This window comes from Balaenoptera musculus, chromosome 9 (genome assembly GCF_009873245.2).
Source record: "Balaenoptera musculus isolate JJ_BM4_2016_0621 chromosome 9, mBalMus1.pri.v3, whole genome shotgun sequence".
In the NCBI taxonomy this organism is placed as follows: domain Eukaryota; kingdom Metazoa; phylum Chordata; class Mammalia; order Artiodactyla; family Balaenopteridae; genus Balaenoptera; species Balaenoptera musculus.
The window spans coordinates 22413321-22434933 of record NC_045793.1 but is presented as its reverse complement, the minus strand read 5'-3'; the positions used below and the strand labels follow the sequence as shown (position 1 = coordinate 22434933).

Genomic DNA, 21613 nt, shown 5'->3' with positions numbered 1-21613 from the left:
GTTTTCTGGGTTGGACAGGGGCACAAGCAGCTGAGAAAGACATGGAACTTCTCAGGGAGCAACTATTTCTAGAAAAGCAGGTGGTTCCAGGTTTAAAAATTATCCCATAAAACCTTCATTGTCATTGAAGTGACGACTGGGCCTCTCTCTTCCTTTCCCATCTGTACCCATCAGGCTGCCCCCAATCGAGCAGAGTGGAAAAAACAGTACCCACAGTATCAGTGGGCTTTGCTTTCCACTACCTTTTCCTAAGACACACACTTTCCAAGTAGTGTGTTAAAAAATAAAAAGCAAAGACAAAAAAGACTGCGGTTTACTATTAATTTTTGAAAATTATTCAAGTGAAGAGAATCCTTTCTCAAGGTATATGTTCATCAATCATGATGTTGTACATTTTAAACATTTTATGATATCATTTGTCAATTATACCTCAATAAAGCTGAAAAAAAATCATTAAAAGTCCCGGTTGAAGTGCTATCTACCTGTATTAGTTCTGCCCTTTAATAACTCTGTGGCTTTGTGCAGTCCTATCAGCTCTCAGAAACTCAGTTTCCTTGTCTGTAAATTGAAAAGGTTAAGGTAAATGACTTCTGGCCTTCCTTCCCATTCCAAATTCAAATGGTTAAATTATTCTGTGACTTATTCTCCCCTTCAAATATCTTTGATCTTCATTCTATACTAATTTCACCTTTAAAAAGATAGGAATAGTGGGGGATGGGAGACAGGAGGGCTTGTTAAGATAGATTCAAGTGTTAATTAACCTGTTTTACCCTGGACATTTATAGTTTTAAGAATAGGCAAATGGGGCTTCCCTGGTGGCACAGTGGTTGAGAGTCTGCCTGCTAATGCGGGGGACATGGGTTCGAGCCCTGGTCTGGGAGGATCCCACATGCCACGGAACAACTAGGCCCGTGAGCCACAACTACTGAGCCTGCGCGTCTGGAGCCTGTGCCCCGCAACGGGAGGGGCCGCAATAGTGAAAGGCCCGCGCACCGCGATGAAGAGCGGTCCCCGCACCGCGATGAAGAGTGGCCCCCGCTTGCCGCAACTGGAGAAAGCCCTCGCACGAACCGAAGACCCAACACAGCCAAAAATAAATAAATAAATAAATAAAGTAGCTATAAAACGCAGCTTTAAAAAAAAAAAAAAAAAAAGAATAGGCAAATGAATTTGAATCTACAATGGAAATGTAATAAAATCCATAATTTAATTGTGTATTAATTTAAACTTTTTGCAATATTTACAACTTATTTTAGATTATAGGGATATTCCTCTATTTTACAAATATATGTTGAGCCACTTCCAAATCCACTGCTGTCTGCTGTGCGTTCCAGAAAGCAACGAACCCAAAGCAAAACTAAACAAGAAGATAAGTTACTGTGAAGAGAAAACTTTTTTTTTTTTTTAAAGAGAAGTAAGCCTTTATTTCCTTGTTACACACAAAAAGCTGGCTGAGTTGGCTGCTGAACACTTTTGATTGCCCACGCTAATGTTCCCTTCCATTAAGGTGGTAAACTGAAAATTGATTTTACATATATACTATTTGCCGCTTCAATCAGAGGTGTTGGATTTATTTTCTTCCAATTATTGATGTGGACATAACATACCCCCAATATGGAAATCCTTCGGAATCTGTCTGCCTAAAAGGTCCATTTCCTACTGAAATCACAAGATGTATCGTGTACAACTGAAAATAGCAAATATTCAGGAAATACATGAAACATGTTGATTATATACATTTAAAAAGGGAATATTACTTTCAATTTTCTTATGTTACACTATTCTATCCCTGAGGACTAAACAATAGATTGTAAATTGCAAATATTTACTTAAAAATCTTTAACCTCAAGAATACGAAAGTAATGCTACAAACTTAGGAAAATCTGAGTTACTTTTTTACCCTGTGAAAACCCCCTCTTTTAATAAGGAGTACTTTCCTTGTGTGGCTATCACAGCTAATCAACAATGTAAAAAAGCTTTTTAAGCCTTTAAATATTGCTGCAACATTACTTAAAGCCAACTACCATTTGGTTCTGATGAGACTATGGTCTCTGCTGGGAACTGACTAGAACCTTGTTATCAAACACATTCTGTAAAACTGGGATGGTGGCAGTGTCTCCCCTCACACTCATCACCCAATGCTTAGCACGTAGGAAATAATAAAGGCTATTAACCTCACTGTTTTCTTTGCCACACAAATTATCACAAAAAAATAGGATAGATCAAAACAAACCCATCCTGAACTATAGGAAACACGACTAACAGAATGTCCTGAGAGCACCACCGAGTATCTTTGTATGTGTCAACAATACCAGCTGCACGTCCTTAGCACTTAGAATGAACCAAGCATTTCACTTACTTTATTTTTGTTGTTGTTGTTATTTTTTTATTTGGCCACACCACATGGCATGCGGAGTCTTAGTTCCCCATCCAGGGACTGAACCCGTGCCCCCTACACTGGGAGCACAGCGTCTTAACCACTGGACCACCAGGGAAGTCCACACTTACTTTATTTCTTGACAACATAAATACTTAGGCTCTAGTGCTGTGAAGGACTGAAGTTCAAAACTAGCAACCCATAACACACTATGTCGTATCTTGTTTTTTACTGTCTTCTTTTTCTTTTATTCATGCTTTTAAAAGAAGTGCTTGGCTACCTGACATGACTTCTCATGCTTTTCATGATCAATCTAGTAGGTGCCTTAATAAAGGGGATAAAAATAGTTTCTATTTTCACTTCAGTTTCCCCTCACAGAAAATGAATAAAGGAAAATGGCCAGAAAAACTGGACAAGTATGAAATAAATACTTTTAAAAATACATGTTGTTCTTGTTTGGGGGTTATTATACTCACGGTAGTTCATGTTCCCAAATACTGTTCAGATTTCTGCTGTAATTTGTCCCCTTGAACCATCAATAATATCCTTTTCAGCTGTGCCATTCTGTGAAGCCAGTACAACCTTGTCCGATGGTAACGTGGTTTACCTTCTGAAATGGGGGCGCGGGGCGGGGCGGGGGCGGCACAAATGCCTATGAACGGAGCCAGGCAGGGGGCAGGGATCAACTCCTGCTTCTGTATACTCTCAAAGCTGCTGGTTAAAGGGACTAACAAATATACATTCTGGTGTTTTTCTACTGACTTCCAGGCATGTACTGTGCACCAGGACTAAACAAGAGCAGGCTAGGAAACAGACTAGAATTCACTCTTAACAAAAAGTTTTTTCCTAGTTAAAGGCCTTTTATGGTTTCTTAATTTTTTTTCAAAAAGTAGGGATTCAAGTGAAGTAGTTTTAAAGTATTTATTTGAACTCTCTCTTTCACTACCTTCTAGCACCTGCCCCTGCCTATGCTGTGCTAATGCTGTGAGCTCACTGGTCAGGAACGGAACAGGACAAAGGGAGGACCCAGGGCTCACACCAAAGTTTTAGGATTGCTTATAAGGTTACTTGGAAGAAATCATCGGGGAGGTAAGAGAACATGTAGTAGGTGTCTCAAAAGGCAAGAGGACAGAGAATGGAAAGGAATGAAAATAACCCCCTGTAACGGTAAATACAAGACCGAGGTTGGCACAGTCTCGGTGGCGATGGGGATGTGATGAGGGAACTACAGCGCACTGACTGCCATCTTGGGAGAGGCTGGAAGGATTTGTCCTCGTGGTTTATTTATATATGAGCTGCTTACTCAGTTCTTCCGAGACAGGATCTTCCATTAGCTCTATGCATACTCCCTTTTGTTTTTCCTCAATTTACAGAGGGCTCTGGATCACTACCAGTCCAGCCCCTCTGGCATCTTACTAGGACTGGCCTTCAACTGCCTGGAGACGATATGACTGCCAGAAAGGTACCACTGCATCACCTGCACCTAGGTCCTCTTCCATGCAGAGATGATGCATTAATTGTGTCCTAGCCCAAATGATATAAATGCACATGGCTGTAGAATACTGCACCGATTTAATCAATCTTCAAAGAAATTAGTGAGTAAAAGAAGGAAGAATATATCTGAGGAACAGTCGTCCAGGAAGAAGTTAGTGCCCCTTAATTAATTAAGACTAAGAAGAACACATCAGAAAATTTTACTGTTGTGCGTGCTCTATTTATTTAATGGAAAAAATATTTTATGATTCATTTAAAATTGCCTTAGAAAGTAAAAAAGAAAGGGAAATCAAAATGAAATCCTAGATAATGCTTTTTTTCAAAGGATTTTGGTAAATATACCTTAACATCTACTAGCTGTCAAAGTCTGCTTTATTCTCTTCTCACAATACTTTCAAACCCTAGATAGGGCAAAACAAAGCAATCCAAATTGTGCTATATGGCATTTAAAATCATTGTAAAGTATAGGAATGTGTTCACCTATAATACTCGGCTAAGTAATATTATAATAATATAAAATAATACAATATAATAATTTAACATTTGGCTAAATTTTGGCAAATATGCTATATTTATAATTATATGGAAAGGCTTCATTAATCATGACTGAAATAAGAACATACTCAAAGAACCCAAATGAACTTTGGCTTGGCTTCAATAACAAAATATTTAGAAACTTCTGTGACTACTCAAAAGAGATCTTTTTAACTCAGCAAACTGGGATATTCTGTCTCATTTATTGCCTATAAACCTTAGAAATAATCTTCAAAGACAGGCGAATACTGGTTTATCTTAGGTTAAAAGAACCATTTTGCACATTATAACCATTAAAATTTATTGTACATACTGAGTAATCTTAGATGTATATAATTATGATGCTTTTATAAATAAACTTGTCTCTGAAATCAGTGAGAATTTTGCTAGCACTGCACAGAAGTCACCACGATATTGTGATAAGGGGTTCAAAACAGATTAAGCAATAGATTTTAGCTTCTTGTTTTTCCAGCACTAGCCTTAAAACTAGAACCAAATGTATCTCTCATCTAACGAATCAAGCTGCAAACCTACATTTAAAATGAAGTTCTTAACTATCTTGGAAGAGTGAATTATCATTTCCAAAAGTTTTGAATAGATCCTGGCTTGTTGGGTGCTTTACTAAACCATCATTTTATAGTCCCATTAAGAAAGAACACATGAAGGTAAGGAATCAAGTTTTACCATGAAATCCTTTTCCCTCATTACATATCAGCTCCCTGACTGAGTGATATAGCATGAATGCATTTCAGTTTATTAGACGCTGAGCCAGAAATCCTAAAAATACTTAAGGAGATTAAGTGATTAAAGTGGGTAACTTCTGGGGCTTCCCTGGTGGTGCAGTGGTTGAGAACCTGCCTGCCAATGCAGGGGACACGGGTTCGAGCCCTGGTCTGGGAAGATCCCACATGCCGCGGGGCAACTGGGCCCGTGAGCCACAACTACTGAGCCTGCACGTCTGGAGCCTGTGCTCCACAACAGGAGCGGCTGCGATAGTGAGAGGCCTGTGCACCGCGATGAGGAGTGGCCCCCACTTGCCGCAACTGGGGGAAGCCCACGCACAGAAACGAAGACCCAACACAGCCAAAATTAAAATAAAATAAAATAATAAATAAAAAAAAAAAGTGGGTAACTTCAATGCATTCCAATATACAAGCTTTCCTGCACACTATGAAAGTTTAGTAAAAACTGAAATTAATGAAAAATACATGTGTTTTACTTTTTAAAAATTATATTTAATATGCGAGATCGAATAGCACAGAGGTATCTATTTCATTTGAAATAGTAATTCTTGTCTATTGGTCAGGAGAGGAATGTCAAAGTTCAAACAGAAAGAAAGTTGAGGAGTGAATGGTATGTGACAAAACAGAAACATAAGCTAAGTTACAAACGGAGAGAGTTTCGCACATAAAGAACTAAGTTAGGGGCTTCCCTGGTGGCGCAGTGGTTGAGAATCTGCCTGCCAATGCAGGGGACACGGGTTCAAGCCCTGGTCTGGGAAGATCCCACATGCCGCGGAGCAACTAGGCCCGTGAGCCACAACTACTGAGCCTGCGCGTCTGGAGCCTGTGCTCCGCAACAAGAGAGGCCGCGACAGTGAGAGGCCCGCGCACCGCGATGAAGAGTGGCCCCCGCTTGCCGCAACTAGAGAAAGCCCTAGCACAGAAACGAAGACCCAACACAGCCAAAAATAAATAAACTTTAAAAAAAAAAAAAAAAAAAAAAAAAAAGAAGTTAAGGCAAGTTGGGGGGCGGGGCGTTTAGGGATAAAAGATACACCCACCTTACCACAGAATGTGGACAGAAAGGCAAGAAAGCGGGTGCCCCTACCACAGCACAAAAATACTGCAAGTCTGTCAAAGCACTACTGACTAGTAGGTTATGAAACCCATTTGGTAGGTTATGAGCAACGTTAAAATGAAGAGGGGAAAAAAGAGAAAAAAGAAAAAGTGATAGAGAATACAATAGACTAGAAAATTCTATCATACTCACATATAGTGAAGATGTATCAGGAAACCATACATCCATGTGTGCAAGCGCGTGCACTGGGTCCTAACGTGACATGTATTTCTTCCTGTGGGTTCCAATAAAAAGGTATGAGAACCACTGACACATGAGCACACCACTAGTGCCCACCTCCCTCAAGTTAATAATGTCACACTTCTGAATAGAAAACTAACTTCCAAAGATAATAATATCCCCAAATGCCAGAAGGGAAGCATGGCAAAACACAAAACCACGGAATATTTAAAATGAACTATGTGAACTATGACACAGAAGTCCAGGGAAAGCAGGCCTTCTAGAGAAATGTCTAACACTACCAAACCAGACTGCGGGGTCTCCACTCCCAGAGTTTTTCTCCCCACCCTGAATAAAGAGTGGAGGGAGTGCAGCCGGGGGAGACAGAAGAGCTGAAGGTGAGAGGGAAGGTGGGATCTAGAGCATCACTCCGGCCAGGAGACCCCAGTCTCCCCCACAGCGAGGTAAAGAAGGCAGGAACCGGTACAGATCCAGAGAGATGGGGTGGGTGAGGAGAAAGGTGACATGTTCAACTTTGCAATCCCAAGGCCAAGCACAGCACTTGGCACATAATAGGCCCCTTATCAATGTTTGTTGAAGGTGTCCGTAGGTCTTAATAACACCGACAGTTCTGTGATGTGAAGGCAGTGCCTGGGCAGGGTCAATAGTTTGAAACTTCTTATTCCAAGTAATCTCCGCATCATCAGAAAATGTGAGTTCTGTTCTTAATGCCATCCTCTCTACCTTTACTAACTATCCACAAGCCATTTCAGTGGCTACCTGTAAACGAAGCCATCTCCACAAATGATAAGCTCTTCAAGAGTTGTAAAGAAGCTTGTTTTGTTTCAAAAAACTGAAACTGATCTGACACAAGGTCATCATGAATTGAGTGCTCAAAAGCAAAAGTGAATGGGTATTCAACTACTTAAGAGTGCTCAAAGATTAAGAAATTAAGTTTCTCAGGCCACTGTAACAGGTCACACAGAGACCATGTCAGAACTTACCAGTGATGTTCACACTTGCTTTAGGGGCAAATGGTTTGTTTTTTTTGGGTAGTTTTTGGATGTATGACTGGTTTATTTTAGGCTCAGGTACAGCTAAAGGAACTTAATAGTAGCAAACACTTATGTAGTTACTTACTGCGTGCCAGGTAACCTTCTGAGGACTTCACAAATATTAACTCTAATTAATGTGTACACAACCCCTGATAATGTAGTTACCTGTTCAGTGGTTTATTCAGTTCCATTAAAGTACCTCTGTTTTTTCCATTTTCTCCTGCAAAAGATGAGGAAAATATTGTTAGTGAGTGGTCACAAATGCACACATAATGTTTTATATCATTGTTTGATATCTTCTGGACTTGAGAGGACCAACGGGGCTTCATTAAACTTTAGTGAATTATTTCAACTGCCTAACTTTACTGAGTTCCTAAATAAAACCATTAAGACAATATCATTACATGTATCGATAATAAGAGATTTGAAAAACAAATATTTTATGATTTCAAAAGAAATCAACATGGCATAATAATAAAAAGATAGATGCACAGGGAAACAATGCAGGGTAAGATTCTCCTTGACTCTGAATCCTTCTACATTTAATATGCCTTTCCTAACTACGTTCCCTCTGAAATTCTTTTTTAAGGTGGCAGCACCCTTCCCCACTGGGTGAAATAATTGCTGTTCTAAAGATAGAAACAATTGGTGAATATAGCTATTGATATTACAGATCTACTTAAAAATTTTTAAAATGATAATGGGAAAGCATTCATCAAAAAAGAGGGTGTTGCTTAGGAAAGGTAGCAGTTCAGAGAGTCTCCACCAGGTGACATTTACCTCGGGGAACCCACAACTGTCCAGGTTCTGTCCCTCCCTCTGCTGGCTCCAAAAGTCTATCTCACTAAGGTTCCAAAAATGATGATGTTTATCAATACTGATTCATGTTCACAAAGCTCATAAAAGATTGACAGATAAGCCACAAAGCCTATGGATTCATTTCCAATGAAAAATATGTCAATCAGACAGCCTGGACACTTGCTCCATCCAGCTTGACCAACATATTCACATTTCTTTGGTCAATAAATACTTCCTGAAATCCCAGGTATGGGTACCATACAGGCAGATCAAGCCAAATGAACGGCAGGTTGTTGGGTGAGCATGTCAGAGCAATGACAGTCCAGACGCCAGTGGCCTCCGATATTCTCTCTCCAGACAAGTGTTCTCCCACCTCCTCCACCACCACCATCCTAGTCCAAGCTGCTATCAGCCTTCTCCTGGACAAACACGAAACACCTCTTGCTATTTTCCCAGCTTCCGCTTCCTCCCTTCCAATCTATTATCCACAAAGTGTCCAGAGTAAACATTTAAAAATAGAAAACAGGTGATGGCTCAGCCCTACTTCAACTCCTTTAATGCTCTGCACGGGTCTAAAGATAAATACCCGAGAGCTGACTCTCAAGCCTTGGTCTGGCCCAGCTCACCCCTCCAGCCTCCTCCATGCACACTATTCCTGTCACCCTCACACTTCAGCCACACTGGTCTCCTTTTACTCTCTTAAACGCACAGATCCCTCAACACCTCAGAGATTTTGCACACCTCGTTTCCTCTGGCCGGAAACTAATGCACATACTCTGCATCTTCCCCACAAAGCACATACGTGCCTAGTCGTCTGCAGCTCCTAGCTCATATGTCACACGACCCCAGACTAGGACATTCCCTTATCTTAAGCTCCCATACCATCTTGATCTTCTCCGTTGAAGCACTTACTACCGTTTATAATTACACATTTATGTGATTATTTAATTTACGTTTATTTCTCTCACTAGACTGTAAGATGCTCCATAAAGGTGAATACTTTGCTCATTTTATTAGCATGTTCCACAACAGTGGACACTCAAGAGATATTTTAATGAATGAATGATGGCTTTGGGCCGTTAGAACCTGCTGTATCCATTGCCAAAACAGGGATCATTTTGCCAGGCAGACCATATGGCTTTCCTGAATGGGCTCCATCCTCCCTGATGTGTCCTGCCCCTGGGGGGGTCAATAATTAGATGGGCACTGTCTAACTCACTTCCGTAACTTTACTGTTTCCTAGACTTCCACAGCCAAAATAAATCTTAAGATACTAAAAGAGAAACGGCACAAAGTTCAAGATACATTTGAGTAGCACCTCTGCAGACAGGACTTGTGGCAGTGGGCTACTAAGAAACACGATAAACAAAAAGGAAAACATAAATTGCGGCCAAAGGAAACCCTTGCTGAGACAACACTGGAAAACAAATAAATATACATGCACGCATGTGCACAAGCACCCAAAGCAGTGGTCCTCGGAGGGGGGCATGAGAGGCTTTGAGTTTGCTGTGGGATGCCTCCGTGACTACGGGGCCGACAGCAACAAAGTGCGCAGCTCTCTGAAGGAGGCCCCATACGCTGCACCTCCTCCTGTCCCTGGGGCCTGACTCTGCACACTTGGCACACAGGAGACCTGGTGTGTACTGACTGTGTCATTCTCCTATTTGCCTTACAAATCAACAACTAATCGACATTTCCTAACTCGCTGCACAGAATGTTTTAAATGGCTCACAGCTGTGGTTTACACTTTAAAGATGTTCTAACATTTCAGTTCTCTTATGTAATGAGAATGAGAACAAAACTGATAGGAAGAAGTTCCACAATGCCCTTGGCTCTACATTCACATCTAGTCATCGGGGCCTAGAAAGGGCCAACTTCACTCATTCATTCAACAAACAGCATGCACCTGAATAAGCCAGGCATGGTTCTAGGTGTTGTGGACACATAATGAACACGACAAAACCCCTGCTTCTCAAGGAGGTAACGTTCTAGGAGGAGACAAACAATGAACATATGTTAAGCACAGGTACACCTTGGAGACACTGCAGGGCTGGTTCCAGACCGCAGTAAAGCAAGTCACACACATTTTTTGGTTTCCCAGTGAATACAGAAGTTATGCTTACACTATACTGTAGTCTATTAAGTGTGCAACAGCATTGTCTAAAAAAAAAAAAAATACATACTTTAACTTAAAAATTCTTTATTGCAATAAAATGCTAACCATCATCTCACACAGAGTTGCCAGAAACGTTCAATTTGTAAAAAGACAACATTTGCAAAGCACAATAAAGCAAAATGCAATAAAGCAAAGTGCAATCAAATGAGGTATGTTTGTAAAATGTAAAATATGTCGGGGGGGTGTTAAATTTTAAATAGGATGGTCAAGGAACGCCTCACTGAGAAACTGACATATGAACAAAGACCATGACTCTTTTGGGAAAGAGTCATGTAGACATCTTGGGAAAGACAGTTCCAGACAGAGGATCAGCAAGTGCAAAGGCCCTGAGACAGAAGTGTGTCCTGTCTGACCTGGGGCATGCATGGGAGACAGTAGTAGGATGTGGGGTCAGAGAGGTAAACAGTGACCTTGTTAGGATACCCAAAGGTCTTTGGCTTTTATTTTGAGGGCCCTGCAATGCAACAGAGGTGTTTGGGGCAGAGGCAAGTATGATCTGGCTGCTGGGTTGAGAACAGACTGAAGCGAGAGCAAGGGAGGGAGCAGCAAGACCAGTTATTAGGCTTCTGAAACAGCCCAGGCAAGAAATTACAGGGGCTTGGACTGGAGTGCAGCAGTGACGCACAGCAGTGCTTCTAAAAAGCTGACAAACTCTTCGTGGAACTTTAAGAAAATGCCCTAGGATTAGCTCTAACTCATTTAATGGCTGATTTTAGCAGTCAATCTTTTTATCACTAAAGGGGTTTTTTTGTTTCAATTGTTACTTTTATAAAAGAAAACTTAGTGGATTTTTAGCTATGAAGAAGTAATATATGATCATCACAGACAGTGGAAAAGATCAAACAGACAAAACATCACCACACCACATTACAAAAGAATTGCACATTCAAGTACTTGTGACACTGGTCACCACTGTGTATGAGCATTTTTCGTTTACTCTGAGAATAAAAGGCTCCTCTAAGTGAGGAGAAAGATCATTGAATACATGTGGCCATGGGAGTTAATGACTATTTAACATGAAGATTTTCCACTTGAAGATCTGTTGATGTACAGCAGGATAAACCCCAAACACAAGTATTCTTCTTAAAATCAGGCTTAGGCCAACATGGTCCAACGCTGACCTCTGTCAGCTGTGCCAGTTTGAGCTTAGCCCAGAAGGAATGTTTGCACATCACTGAGGAAGCTACGCTTTTCTGCACAGACTTTTCCCCTGAGAAACCCACGATGATTACATGATGTAAAAAATGGACATGACGAATTCTAAAAAAAAAAAATTTTAAGTATTCTTTTTATTCTCTGCTCTGTTGGTTAATGGGGTGGGGGGGGGAGGTAGGGGGAGATCACAGCTCATAACTGTCGTCATGGAAACAATTCCACTCCAGGGCAGGGAAGCAGCTCTTCACTTGCTATCCAAGCCATGGGGCACGTCATCTGTGCTGTAAACAGAACCCCGTCCTCCCCTGAACAGGATTTGCTGTTTAGTCAACCGTGACAAACAAAATTAAACTCTGATTCTCAACATTTAATTCTTTTGGCGGATATGCCTTATTTGTTCAGCTTTTCTCAAACTGTGCAGACAGGTGAATCGCTCATGGTGAATCAGGTACTGTCATCACCCACTAGAGCAGTCCTTCTCAAACTTCAATGTGCACAGGAATTGCCAGGGGGTCTGTTAAAATGCAGATTCTGATTCAGAAGCGCTGGGCTGGGGCTTGAGACTCTGCATTTCTAGTAGGCTCTCTGGTGATGCCGCCAGTCTATGGACCATAATTTGAGTACACAGTGGCAGAATATTTAGTATCCTCCTTCCTTCCCCTCTCCCTACTGTTCCCTCGATAAGTACCACTGATGGAGACTGAAACTACTGCACTGAAGACTAATTGTTTTATTACCCTTACATTAAAAATAAGAATTTGCCCTCCACGGCGTAGGATACTTAAATCCCAGCAATAAGCAAACAGTCTCTTCTGGGGCATCCTTAGCTAATTGATTAGATCTGAAACTTCTACGTGAGCAACCACATATGGTTTTCTTTTTATTCTCCCTTTTCTTCACTCATCCTCTCCCCACATGGAAGAATGGTCCGCACAAAGGATCACGGCCATAGGGTAAGCTCCCGGCTTCAGCACTAGGTGAGGGTGTGAAAGAACCAAAATTACTGAACCTTTTCCATCTCGTCCTTTTTTTGTAAAGAGGATAATCCATAGACAACCATGGCACTGGCTTGGAAAGTACAGAATTTTTATCAAGGGGTTAAGAGTGGTCGACTAATGATTGCTTACAGGTACTGACATTACCGGCTGCCATCAACAAATAGGCTTTGAGAATCTCTCTCTAGGACCCACCCAAACCCTGCACTTTCAGACAGAGGGGTCTCATATTACACACCTGGCCAAATCTCTCATTCAGAACATAACTGATATTTTCAAATTACAGATAATTCATGTGAAAATGTAACCTGAGCTTTAACATGCCTCTCTCAACCCTTAACTTCTAAGCTATTTTAGTTCAATCCTAATTCATTTTTATTAACATTTCACAGGTAAGTATTTCTTTCTTAGTTTGCTTCTAAAGTAAAAGATAATAGTTATAAGATTGTAAAGACAAATACTGTTCCTCTAGGACAAGGATCCCGGCATATGTGTGAGAAAGGCCTACTTTTTGTTTCTCTAAAGCCGTAAGATGACCAAAAGGAAACGGTGTGGTGGGGAAGAAGCGGAGGAGATGCTGCACTAACACCTCTGATTGCTTCCTGCCCTCTGGGATCCTGTGAAACCACAGAGGGAGGAACCTGGCAGAAACGAGGCCGACAGACAAGAGGGTACCGCAGCAACAGCTGCTTTGGAGATCTGTGAGATCAATCTAGGCAATCACAATCAATTGTTTGTAGATTCTAAAAGGACCAACTGGAATTATCATTGGGTTATACTAAGGAAACAAACTACTAACCAAAACCTATTAAGAAGGACAAAGGTATACCCAGCCTGGGGCAAGATTTAAAGAAGCAAAACACCACTTACACATAAAGGCAGGTGGCAAAGAGCAGGCAGGCTCATTCTGTGCTGCTCCTGCGGCTTGAACTCAAAGGTAAAATAGAAAAGGAGACAGACTTGGCACAATACAAGGAAACACTTTCTAACAAAATACAATTCTCAGCCACAGAACTATTTTTCTTTCTTTCATTTTTTTTTTTTTTTTTTTTTTTTTTTGCAAAGCAGCGAGCTCCCATCACTGCTGAGACAGCCTCATCCTGCTACCCTGCGCCTCCCCCGCATCCAGCACCACAGCTATGCCAGGCTGCATGCCACTCCCCACACATGGTCTCACGGCTCTCACGCAAGTACCACGCCTGGGGTGCTTTTTCATTTCTAGGCCACCCCTTCAGGCTTGGAATCTCAGCTTCCACGTAACCTCTGTGCATCGTACGCTGCCTCTCTTCCTCCCAACAGGTTGACAGCCTGCTCCTCATGCAGGTAACCTCACACGCCTCCTCCCTGCACATCCTCATCCTGCTGTATATACTTTTAGACTGGGAGGCCTTGAGGGCAGGATTATGAGTACTGATGTGTGTATCTGCAGTGCCTGCCATAGTGACCCGGACACAGCACGCATCAGCTGGAAGGTGAAGGAAGGAAGAGGAGAGGAGGGAAGTGGAGAGAGAGAAGATGATGCCTAAATTATCACATCTTATGTACATTGCAGAAGGAATTCTGACATTGGGAGAGAAGTTAATTTGAATGAACCTTTTCTACATAGAAAGACATGAATTGCTGTGGCTTTAAGGTTTATCATTTTAGGTATGTTTTGATCTAATTATTGTTAATGGCTGTTCAGAAACAGTCCCAATATTCTGCTCTTATTTATGTATCTAAATACACATATTTACTATGCTATTTAATAATACAAATAATTTTCCCAAAAGTTTAAAAAATATTTTTAAAAAATCTTTCATAGTTACTGGGAAGCCTGCAGAAAATGCGTCCATGCCATTTCCCTCAAGTTTGGAATAAGTATATCACTAAAGCAAGTACAGGGCCACTACTGGCAAAAGACCCCAGCAATACTTTGTAAGCCTTTATGCTAAAACTCTGCATACCAGAAACAGAACTCTGTCTTCAAACTTTTCCTAATTCATGCAAGCCTTTACCATCAGTTCTCGTTTTCCTAAGCATCTACACCCAATTAATCTGCTCTGTACACCACCAGTGGCAATTCTCAAAACATGACAAGTATGTGAAGGGCCATTCTGATGGCCTCAGGGGAGTGACAGGGCAGTGACAGGCAAGTGAATACATCTGGGAACTACAGAACCATTGCTAATGACCATAATTACTCTTTGGGAGGATTTCTATAAACTGCACCAGCACCCTTCCCAAAGAACAGATGACGACAGGTGAACCCACACCTGAGACCAGAAAACTGTCCGCCAGAGCCTGGCTCTGCATCAGCCCCATCTTCCCCCAACAGACAACTATGAACACACTGCCACCCTTGCCTCCCGCACAGCCCGCTTCCGTTAAGTCCCACCTTCTTTCCCGTGCTGCTGCCCTGGGTGGCAACAGAACGGGTCTGGGCTCTGTGGGCACCCACCCGGCCAATTCCCGCGGCTGTGGGGCAAGGCTGAGGAGGATGCTGACCTCCTCGCAGTGGGTGGCGGGGTATCTGCATATGAACTGCTGCCCTGTTTCCTTTTTATAGAGGGAGGCACAGTGAACCGTCTCCATGAGAACGTTAGTCTAGGAGTGAATGAAGTCTTTTTTTTTTTTTAATAAATTTATTTATTTATTTATTTTTGGCTGCGTCGGGTCTTCATTGCAGCGCACAGGCTTTCTCTAGTTGCGGCGAACGGGCATCTCATTGAGGTGGTTTTTGTTGCAGAGCATGGGCTCTAGGCACGTGGGCTTCAGTAGTTGCGGCGCATGGGCTCAGTAGTTGTGGCTCGCGGGCTCTAGAGCACAGGATCAGTAGTTGTGGTGCACGGGCTTAGCTGCTCTGCGGCATGTGGGATCTTCCTGGACCAGGGATCGAATCCGTGTCCCCTGCATTGGCAGGTGGATTCTTAACCACTGCACCACCAGGGAAGTCCCTAGGAGTGAATGAAGTCTTTGTTGCACTTCATGAGACTTAAAAAAATAGCTTTGAGATATATATGTATTTCAGAGGACAGCAGAAGTCTTCTGGCCTAACATGAAGTCATACAATCGATAAACTTATATTAGCATATCTTTTTACCAAAAAAAATGCTAGATTTGTAAAATGGAAAAGGGCAGGATGGTGCAACAGACTGGCCACATGCAGCTTTGATCATATTGATTTCTTTTCATCCTACAGGTTTTACAGTGGCAGTAAGAAGTGGCCTGGGCTGAGTGACAGAGGACACGGATCTGCTTCAAGGTGAAAAATGCCCAAGCAGAACCCAGAGCACAGCAACACCCGAGCAGGGCGGCTGCCCCAGGAGCGACCAGCAAACATGCTGAGAAACAGGATGTCTGGTGGTTACTCTTGATCTGAGGCTGTTTGTCAATAGAGTAGAATTTTCAAAACAAAATGTTTTTTATTTTTAATTTTGCCAGTTCTTCCTTATATCTGAGCAAACTAGAGGGGAAATAAAGTGGCAAAATTCAAAGTGGGTTTTTGCTGCCCGCCCCCCCGCTCCAATTCCTCAGCCGGCCACGAGGGAGAAGGATGCTTCTTTCAGGAAGACCCACCTGGACCCTGACTGAAGGGCAAAGGCCCCCCAAATATCAGTCCCCCATCCTGACACCTGGTCAGGTCATCAGGAAGAATCTGCCCAATACCTACTATCCCCACAATAAGCCTGGGTTCCATAGTCCAACAATGGAATGGAGGGAAAGGAGCCGTTACTGAGAGCTGGCTACATCCCACACAGTTTCACGTTCACCTTTTATTTATTTATTAAAAGTTTGCTTGTTTGTGTATGTATGTATGTATGCATGTATGTATGCATGCGTGTATGTATGTATGCATGTATGCATGTGTGCATGTTATGTATGTATGTGTGCATGCATGTATGCATGTGTGCATGTATGTATGTGTGTATGCATGTGTGCATGTATGTGTGCATGTATGTATGTGTGCATGTTGTGTATGTATGTATGCATGTATGTATGCATGCATGTATGGCTGTGTCGGGTCTTAGCTGCAGCATGCGGGACCTTTGGTTGCGGCGCCCAGGCTTCTCTCTAGTTGTGGCGCGCAGGCTCGAGGGTGCGTGGGCTCTGTAGTTTGTGGCACGTGGGCTCTCTAGTTGAGGCACGCAGGCCCAGTAGTTGTGGCACGCAGGCTTAGTTGCCCTGCAGCATGTGGGATCTTAGTTCCCTGACCAGGGATCGAACCCGAGTCCCCTGCATTGGAAGGTGGATTCTTTTCCACTGGACCACCAGAGAAGTCCCCATGTTCACCTTTAGAACAACCCATGGGTAGATTTAAATGGACGTAGTATGACGTGAGTATGTAGGCTCAGAGAGGTTAAGTAACCTTCTAAGCCTAGCTCCCACCAAGGAGATTTCCCGAGGCCTGAGAGGTCTCTTGCCACCCTCTCCCAGGATGCCTCCTCCAGGGGAGGCCCCAAAACAGGCCCCCTCTCACACTCAGAAAAAGAACACACCTGCTCTAATGACAGGACTTAACTAGGACAATGGGATTGAACGCTAAATAGGCTAACAATAAAAACACGAACCAAGCCAGGAATAACTGAAGGTCATGCAGACCACATGTCCTGATGTGGTGCACTTTACAGGAACGGGAAAACAAGCCCCTCTCTGCAGTGCTGTGCGGAAAACCCCTCACCAGTCTCCCCAAGATACAGACAAGAGACAGCCTGCAGGAGTACCTGTGATACGCCCCAGTGCAAAAGCAGGGGGCCTCTATCCCTGGTTACAAGAACTAACAGAAAATTCCAGGACATTTCTGGAGGGCCTTGCCCCAGACCCTGAAACTCGGGATCCACGCAGGGAGCCCTACAGCTCATCATCTTACACTGCACGTTGCCTTCCTGGGCTTGGGAGAAATGTGCACAAGTGCAATACCAAGGGACAAATAAAGACCCAAACTTTAGCGAACAAACAAGCAGGAAGGGGGGGGGGGGCGGGGTGGAAGTTCCCTGGAGTCGGGGAAAGGAGAGAGAGAAAAGCATTTTTAAAAAAATAAAAATATTTGTTTCTCTAGAATTGAGAATGAAGAGAAATGACCAGAAAGCACTGGTGAGCAGAGGAAGAAGGGTGACACCACGGTCTCAAACCAGGAGAGAGAGTTCACGTAAGCCCGGGTGTGTGCTTGCTTCCATTCCCGCCCACCCACGGTTCCTGGGGCAAACAAATTCTTGGCTGAGCAGGTATGTGTGGGAGGCCTGGTTTATTTTCCAACCATTAGAGCTTTGCCCAGAACTACTTAATTATAATTTTTCAAGGTCATACATTCAAATATGATGTTACTACCTCACAAGACAAATAACTCTAGGGTCTGTGGAGTAGGAGGAGGGGGAAGAAGGAATTAACCATCCTCACTTGAACTATCTTCTTATCCACTCTTACTGTGTATCTCTTGTATGTTCTCAGAAAATCAACAAACTGCCAAAACGCATAGCTAAAAGAAATAACAGCTAACTTTAATATAATGCTTACACTCTATGGCAAGCACAATTCTAAATGCTCTGTATATATTAACTTATTTGACCCTCAACAATTCTTTGAGGTGGGTACTATTATCATTATCATCCCTATTTATAGCTGCATCCAGAGGGTAAGTGACTTGCCCGGCTACCAGCAGCAGGGCACCCTGTGCGCCTGCCCTATGCTATATACTCCTTCTCTGTGTTCGGCTCTCTGGCACCCCCAAAAGGCAAAATCGTAACAAGAGCTCTGTTCCACTACGGGATATCTAACTGACTCTCCCCGTGCAGCAGGGCTCTTTTCTTTAAGCTACTTTTCTGGGAGGAATATTATCAGAGCCAGCCCCCACCTTTAATCCTGCTGCTCAAAAAAGCCGTATAAGCTGGAAAAGTCCCAGAGCTCAAACCACAATTCCCCTTACACGCTGCCTGATTAGAAGCAGTTCGAAGCAAAGCTTTGATCCCTGTTAAAATGTAAAAGCTCTGGGAGGTGTACTCTTTATGCTGTTATCAGTTTGTAGTGAAAGTTGCACTGTTATCTTTTTAATGGTAAGTTTAATGATAAGAACTTCAGGTGGTTTCCAGGCATCCAATTCACCTGTCCAGTTTGGACCTGTTCACTGCTGGCTGCCTAGAACTCTCCAGGACCTGGCACATTAACAGTTGTTCAATATACCAGCGTGGGTGAACAACTGAACAAATGAATGGCTGTAATTCTTGCAGAGGTCAGTTTTAGGGCACATTTATGATGCAGGTAGGTCTTAAAGTGGTAGCCAGGTTGGGCAAAGTATCACTGGCAAGGTCTAAAGAACAAGTAAATCACTGTCTCACAGTAATGACTTTGAAAGAAACCCCAGGCATATTTAAATATATGAAAAGGATCTCTCTTTGAATTTATTAAGAATGGATTATATCTTTAAATGTATATAGAGCTAATTTATTAATGAAGAAGGTAATCTAAGAGGGTAGTGATATCTACATCATCTTCCTCTACAATTACACTTTCCCAAAAGATGTGGTGCCCTAGAACAACATCTCTTCTCCTTAATATTCTCATACCCAAGTCCTATATGTCCTCAAGGGCCTCCACAAATGTCTTTGATTCCAGGAACCCTTCCCTGTGTTCCTGGCCAGAAGAGGTCATCCCCCGCTTTGTACTCAAAGTTACTTTGTTCTTTCTTTTGTGTACATAAATGCACTTCCTGAATTGTTGTATTTTTCTCATCTGTACTACCTGGCTATCCCCAACTCTATCTCCGTATTCCACAGGAAACCAAACATTTTTCCTAACATAAGTCAGCATCCAGTCAATATCAGACTAACGTTTTTAAAAAGACTCCTGTGGAAGTGCTCCAAGGATACACCACCATCTGTTTCTAATGTTCAAATACATTTTAGATATTTTAAAAGCTGTAATTTTTTTTAAATGACACTGAACTGGTTTATACGCAAGCTTCTCACCCACTGCGGACACACAGCGTCATGTGCCAAAGATCCTGTCTGGGAGATCCAGGCGGTCCCTGTAGTAGGCTCCCCTGCCACCTCCACGTGCACATGTGGACTTCTTGTAAGTGTGACACTGGGAAGGGAAGCTGTAGCTCCACCCGGTCGTGTGAAAAATACTGTGTGCACAGTCTGCTCTCAAGAGGTTGTTCAAGTAAGCACATGAATACAAACCGCACCCCAGTGTCCGCTGCCATTAAATGCGGGCGAGGCACAGGGGGCATCTGGTCGGCCTTGCTTTCATCACAGTAGAAAGTCCTTTGTGATAGTACCCTACTTGAGAGAGGGTAAATATTTATTCTAAGAATTAGATGTTTCCTGTATGACTTTAGATTTATGATAAGGAATGTGAGCTATTGTTTCCATACGTTTAGTTACAGGGTTACGATTTTGAAACAAATATTCCCTACCTTAGATTGGCTCAATTGAAAAACATCCTGGGATCCCAAGGCAAGTTATTTAAAAACAAAACAAAAACAAAAAACTCTTGTTATAATTTGCAAGTAATTATCTATGAGAACAGATTTTTTAAAAAATATATGATGCATTTAAAGCAAAGTATATAATTTTATTAAACACAGCTGATAATGTGAATACAGCTATTATTATACAGTTATTATCAACACCAGATTTTTTAAAGTGTTTCATTATATCTTAAGAGCTTCATTGCTCTTGCTGACTCTTCAGTAAACATCATAAATGTAAACTCCAAAAACATTTATAGTACTAGGAAATGTCACTTTATCTGTTTTATATGGTAGAGTTTAATTTCATTTGATGAAAGGATTCCCTGCCCCCGCAAAAGTCTGAAAAACTTCTGTTAGTTTTTCTCAAATCCCAGTCTAGGGAGCAGCTGCAGTAGACCTGGATGAGCTTTTTTACCATATGGTTTTTCCTGGGCTCTTTTCTCAGTAGTTCCGATAGGCATGAAGTGAGGTGAAAATATGGCAAGGGGTGGGGAGGGGCAGGGAGGGGGGATAAAAAGGAAACCACTGATCTAATCAACACACAACTGTCTTCATAGAATTTTTGGTCAAATGCTTCAGTAAAATCAAGACAAAACAAGTCAACAACATACCCTTAATATGTGAACTCTTTCACAAAAGGAAACAAAGTTAGTTTTATATTATTTGTCCTTTAGTGAACTCATACTGGACCTACTAATACCATATACTTTTCAAAAAGTTCACAAATCAACTATTTAACTCTATGTTTCATTGGTGATCAATATAGCCAGAGCATGCATTTGGCTTCTAGAACCTCTTGCTTTATTTAAAATTTGGAAAAAGGTTGTTTTTCTCCTGTCTTCAACCCCTTTTAAATTCTGTATGATTTGTCGACATTTAGTAAACACTGAGGTGTTTTGAGATATATGCAAGTTCCTCCAGCAAACTAGAGAGTTTGAGAACCACTAATTTTTAACAGTCATCACTGGCTATCTCCTCCACACTGAGCTACACTTCCCAAGACACTGCTGCAGTTCTGTACACTTTACAATTTCAAAATCATTTTTCTTGCTGGAAAAGATTGGAAGTAAAAACAGCAGTTCAGCAAGATCACAGATTTTTTTTACACGGAAGGATACTTTTTAATGTAACTACTCTACTACACTGATTTTTCTTAAGATAAGGGAAATACATTTAAGAAACATCCCCAAGATGAAACAGTCATTGGCAAAGTGAGAACTCAGCACCCACCTTCCACAGTTTAGTAATCAAAGATCTAAGTTCACATTCAGATTCTTCTACTCACTAGCTGCAGGCGTCTTGGTCAAACCCCACAAGCCACAATTTACTTAGATATTAAAATGGGAATTATATCTTCCAGGGTTGTTAGATATATTAAAATGAAGATACTTAATGGTCTTCTGGAAAAGCTTCTGACTCCAAGTAAGTACACAATAAATGTTAGCAGTTGTAAACACATTTTTTTTGGCTGGAGTTTTAGAACAAAAGAGAATTCTCCAGGCATGGGGTAGACTACCCTGGAAAACCTTTGCATTCTTAAAGTGGGGACAAAAGGAATTA

At 42.0% G+C, this 21613-nt stretch overlaps 1 long non-coding RNA gene across 1 annotated transcript in view; it reads right to left on the bottom strand.

The window, feature by feature from the left end:
- The window catches only part of LOC118900830, a 161500-nt gene that overhangs the window by 70275 nt on the left and 69612 nt on the right, over nucleotides 1-21613 (bottom strand). Inside the window, exon 4 of the long non-coding RNA XR_005021233.1 lies at nucleotides 7645-7699. This is a non-coding gene — a long non-coding RNA (uncharacterized LOC118900830). The remainder of the gene's footprint in view (nucleotides 1-7644; nucleotides 7700-21613) is intronic.